This window comes from Orycteropus afer, unplaced genomic scaffold (assembly GCF_000298275.1).
Source record: "Orycteropus afer afer isolate SDZICR_OR568_19922 unplaced genomic scaffold, OryAfe1.0 scaffold00585, whole genome shotgun sequence".
NCBI lineage: Eukaryota > Metazoa > Chordata > Mammalia > Tubulidentata > Orycteropodidae > Orycteropus > Orycteropus afer.
The window spans coordinates 1,111,464-1,117,062 of record NW_006922172.1 but is presented as its reverse complement, the minus strand read 5'-3'; the positions used below and the strand labels follow the sequence as shown (position 1 = coordinate 1,117,062).

General features: G+C 37.2%; 1 protein-coding gene across 1 annotated transcript in view; it reads left to right on the top strand.

The window, feature by feature from the left end:
• Positions 1–5,599, top strand: part of LGALS8 (galectin 8) — a 64,581-nt gene that overhangs the window by 16,820 nt on the left and 42,162 nt on the right. The gene's annotated exons all lie outside the window — the stretch shown is intronic.

The window sequence follows — 5,599 nt, the reverse complement described above, 5'->3', positions numbered from 1 at the left end:
TTTTTTTTTTTTGGTAGCTATTGTAAATGGTACTAATTTCCTTATTTCTTTTTCATTAATTTCTTTGCTGGTGTAGAGGAATCCAATTGATTTTTGGATGTTGATCTTGTATCCTGGCATGATGCTAAATCTCTCAATTAGTTCCAGTAGATTTTTGACTGATTCTGTTGGATTTTCTATTTATTGGATCATATAATCAGCAAATGGGGATAGTTTGACTTCGTCCTTACCAATTTGGATGCCTTTGATTTCCCTTTCCTGCCTTATAACCCTGGCTAGGACTTCCAGTACATTGTTGAATAGAAGTGCTGATAGAAGGCATCCTTGTCTGATTCCTATTCGTTTCAGTCTCTCTCCATTGAGAATAATGTTGGCTGTTGGTTTTTCATAGATGCCCTTTATTGTGTTGAGGAATGTCCCTTCTATTCCTATTTTGCTGAGAGTTTTGATCAAGAATGGGTGTTGGATTTTATTAAATGCCTTTTCTGCATCAATTAATATGATGTGGTTCTTCTCCTTTGTTTTATTTATGTGGTGAAAGACGTTGATTGTTTTTCTAATGTTGAACCATCCCTGCATACCTGATATAAGCCCCACTTGGTCATAATGAATGATTTTCTTGATATGTTGTTGCAGTCTGTTGGCTAGGATTTTGTTGAAGATTTTTGCATGTATATTAATGAGGGATATTGGTCTGTAGTGTTCCTTTTGAGTGATGTGTTTGCCTGGTTTAGGTATCAAGGTTATGCTGGTTTCATAAAACGAGTTAGGGGCAATTCCATCCTTTTCTATGTTTTGGAATAGTTTGAGTAGGAATGGTATCAGTTCTCTGGATGTTTGGTAGAATTCTCTGGTAAAACCATCTGGGCCAGGCCTTTTTTTTGTTGTTGGTAATATTTTGATGGCCTGTTCAATTTCTTCTTTTGTTATAGATCTGTTCAACTTTTCCACATCAGTCTGTGTTAACTTAGGTAAGTGGTGTGTTTCTAGAAATGTGTCCATTTCTTCCAGATTTTCAAAGTTGTTGGAGTACAGTTCTTCATAGTATCCTGATAATATTTTTTATTTCAGTTGGTTCTGTTATGATGTAACACATTTCGTTTCTTACTCATGTTATTTATATTTTCTCCTTCTTTTCCTTTGCTAAATTTGCCAGTAGTTTGTCAATTTTATTAATCTTTTCAAAAAAGCAACTTCTGGTCTTACTAATTTTTTCTATTGCCCTTCTCTTTTCTGCTTCATTGATTTCTGCTTGAATCTTGATTATTCCCTTTGTTCTGGTGACTGTAGGCTTTTCTTGCTGTTCTTTTTCTGATTTTTGGAGATGTTGGTTTAAAGTGTTGATTTTGGCTCTTTCTTCTTTTTTGATGTGTGCAATTATTGCAATAAATTGGCCTCTGATCACTGTTTTTGCTATGTCCCAAAGATTTTGGTGTGTGGTGTTTTCATTCTCATTTGATTCAAGGAGTTTTTGAATTTCAATGTTTATTTCTTCACTTACCCAGTCTTTTTTAGGTCTTGTTCAATTTCCATATGTTTACTCTTTTTCCATTGATCTTCCTGCTGTTGATTTCTAATTTGATAGCATTATGATCTGAAAGATGCTTTGCAGTATTTCAGTGTTTCTAAGTTTATTAAGGCTTGCTTTATGGCCTAACATATGGTCTATCATGGAAAAATGATCCATGTGCACTGGAAAAGAATGTATGTTGTGCTGTTGTTAGGTAAAGTGCTCTGTAGATGTCTATAAGGTCAAGTTGGTGGATTGTATTGTGTAGTTCTGCATCTTTTTTGAGTTTCTTTCCAGTTCTATCTTTCATTGAAAGTGGTGTATTAAAATCTCCCATTATGACTGTGGAGTCATCTATTTGCCTTTTCATCCCTTTTAATGCCTGATTTGTGTATTTTGGGGCTCTTTCATTGGGTCCATAGATATTTATCATGGTTATATCTTCATGTTCAGTTGATCCGTTAATCATTATATAATGTCCTGCCTTGTCTCATATGGAGGCTTTTGTCTTAAAGTCAATTTGATCAGAAATTAATATTGCCACTCCTGATCTTTTAAGGTTGCCATTTGCTTGGTAAATCTTTTTCCAACCTTTGATTTTTATTCTATTTTGGTCTTTGTCTCTAAGGTGTGTCTCTTGTAGACAGCATATTGATGAGTTTTGTTTTCTTATCCAGTCTGTAATCTCTTGTTTCTTGAGTGGTGCATTTAATCCACTAACATTCAGTGTAATTATTGCCAAGTATGAATTGGTTGCTGTCATTTTGTTATGTTTTTTCATGGTGTTCCTGGTTTCTTTGTTCCATATAATTTTCTCTTGCTGAGCTCATTGTTTATGAATCGTGCTGTCATTTCCTTTGTTGCTATTGTTTTAGTATTTGCTGAATATTTGTGCTTGTCCTCTTTTTTATTGTGATGTGAAGGTTTATCATTTCTCTTTGAGGTTACTCTGTGATTTATAATTTTCTCCCTGATGTTAGAACAGTCCATTCTATCTTGCCTCCCTCTTGATTTCCTCACCGTTTAAAAGTTCTGTAACTACACAGTATTTTCCCTCTTTTTGTTTGTAGTTTTCCTCACTTGTCAAATGATGCCCCTGGTTCCCTGTTTACAATCTTGTAAGCTTTTTTTACTTTGGCTATGTCATCTTGTGTATTAATGGTCAGTTGTTATTTGTTATTTTTGGTTGTCTGTTCACAGGGCCCCCTTTAGTATCGCTTGTAAGTTTGGTGTGGTTTTAACAAATTCCCTTAATTTTTGTTTTCCTGGAAATTTCCTAATTTCACCATCATATTTGAGGGACAGTTTTTCTGGGTAAAAATTCTTGATTGAAAATTTTTCTCCTTTAGTGTTTTGTTTTATATATACCATCCCATTACTTTCTCGCTTGCTTGGTTTCTGCTGAGAAATAAAAGCTTATTCTTACTGGTTGTCCTTTGTAAGTAACTTTTTGTTTTTCCTGTGCTGCTTTCAGGATTCTGTCTTTGTCTTTTGATGAGTTCTTTGTTTTGATGAGTTTGATGATGATATGTCTTGGTGATTTTCTTTTGGGGTCTATCTTGTTTGGGCTTCATTGGGCTTCCTGAAAGGATATATTCTCATCTTTCATCATATCAGGGAAGTTCTCCCCCAACAGATCTTGGGTAATTTTCTTAGTGGTTTTATTTTTCTCTTCCTGTTCTAGAATTCCAGTGACACGTAGGCTATTCCTTTTGATGATGTCCCACATGAACCTTAGGTTTTCTTCATTCTGTTTTGATCTTTTTTCTGATTGATCCCTTTCCAAAGAAGTATTCAGGTATTTGTCTTTAATCTCATTAATTTGTCTTCCATTGCATCAGTTCTACTCCTTTGCCCTTTCAATGTGTATCTATTTCTGACAATTTAGTATTAATCTTCTGGATTTCTATCTGTAGATTTAGAATCATTTCTAATTTTTCATTTATTTTGTCATTTTGTTCTTGTATTTTCTTCCAAAAATTTTCTTGGGTTTTATCTGTGTTTTCCTTGGTCTGTCTCTCAGTCCTTTGAAGATACCTAAATATAATTCTTTTAATTCCTTTACAGGGAGTTCCAATATTGCTTCTTCCTCAGGGATGTGTTCTGGGTCTGTCTCCTGCTCCCTTGTTTCTACCACTTTATCTTGCTTCTTTGTGTGGACTGTGATCATCTGTTGTCTCCAAGACATCATGGCATTGTTGTGTTTAGATCTCTGTTAACTGTTTGTGAAAAGTAGCCAAGGGTGAGTCTGGCTCTTCTTGGTGGTTGTTTATCATTATTCAGTTGGTGGAGAAGAAGTGTTGGCTGTCACTCAGTAAATGAAGCTGTAGCAGGTGTGGGTGTGGTTATGTCATATGGGGCCTGTTGCTGTCTTCCACTCAGACAAAAATAGCAATTGAATAAGCATCAAAAAGTAAAAGTAAATGGACAAAAAATACACCATATAATCATACTGGAACAGTAACCATAAAAAGAAAAAAGGGAAAAAGAAGGAAAAAAAAAACCCTGCAATATCTGTGGAGAGGGCAATAAGAGAAAAAAGGTAGAGAAGGAGGATAATGAAGAAAAAATGGGAAAAATGTAAAAAGAAAAACAAGGAATGAGGTTAACTACAAGAAAGAAAACATTGCAGCGAGGAACAGGGAAAAGAATAAAAGCTGAAAACTAGAACCTGGGAGGGGAAGAATAAAGAATAATAGAAAAGGACAAAAGTAGTAATAATAGTAGTAGTTTTAAAACAGACAAAAACAAACAAACTGAAAAACAGAAAAAAGAAAAAAAAAAAAAATCAGGGCAGGGCACCCAGGCTCCGTCCGAGCACACAGACTGGGATGGAATTGTTGCTGGCCCAGAAAGTGAGTGGGAGTGAGGGATGGCTACACCTCTGTTCACCAAGAGGGTGTGGGATATAAGAGTAACAAGGGGAATGTTGCACCTTTCCAGTCATCCAGGTCCAGAATGTCCTTGGGGTTCCCGGCAAGCGGAGCCTGTGTTTAAGTCCTTGGAATCTGGGAGAACTTGACCAAAATGGTCAAGCCGCTTGTAAACATTCAAATTGGCTGCACCCTCTGGACATACTAAAGTCCACAGCTCAGCCTACTTTCCTCTTCTCTGCTTCCTCTTTTATTCCCCAGCCACCAGAGCAGTCCTCTGTGCAATCCCTGGCTAGCAGGTCCAATTTTTAGGTTAATTCTTAGGTCCTGCCATCACTAGGCAATATCCAAGCTGTCTGTGCCATCAGGATCGCTGCCAGACTGCAGCTCCGTGTGTCTCCTTTTTTGGTGTTTTTATGCAAATTCTTCTGCTAGTTGGAGTTTAGTCCACTCTGTCTCCTTCCCTTAAGGGCTTAGGGGTTCAGAATTATCTTCTGTATCTGTGTTAGTTGATTCCCCTTTTCTTTGTTGAAGAGGGTCTGTCCAGTCTGTCTGCCTATTCCGCCATCTTTGGTAATGTATTGTTGTGTGTATACCATTATTTGCCTTTATTATTTATATCTTGTGTGCACGTTTTGGTGTCCTCCCTTTCCCCAGTGTTATGCCGATCACAGACTATTCCATCTGTACCTCCCCTTACTCAAATCAGCATGTGACCCCTATCTAGTCCAAAATTTTCATTCCTCTTCCCTTCCATCCCCAGTAACCTACAAAGTGAGTTCCCTTCCCTAACCAAACCCTTTCTTGACTTTTTACAATAATGGGCTCATACGATATTTGTCCTTCTGACATTGACTAATTTTACTTAGCATAATGTCCTCTCCAAATTAATCCAGGTTATGAGATAGTTCATGTATTCTACATTATTTTTTAATGTAGTATAGTATTCCATTGTGCTGTTGTTGTTGTTAGGTGCTGTCGAGTCATTTCCGACTCACAGTGACCCCTTGCACAGCAGAATGAAACACTGCCTGATTCCGTGCCAGCTCCATGATCCCTGCTATACTTGAGCCCATCATCATAGCCACTGTGTCAATCCATCTCACTGAAGGCCTCCTCCTGACCCTCTACCCTACCAAGCATGACATCCTTCTCCAGGGAATGGTCCCTTCTGACAACATGACCAAAATAGGTGAGACGAAGTCTGGCCATTCTT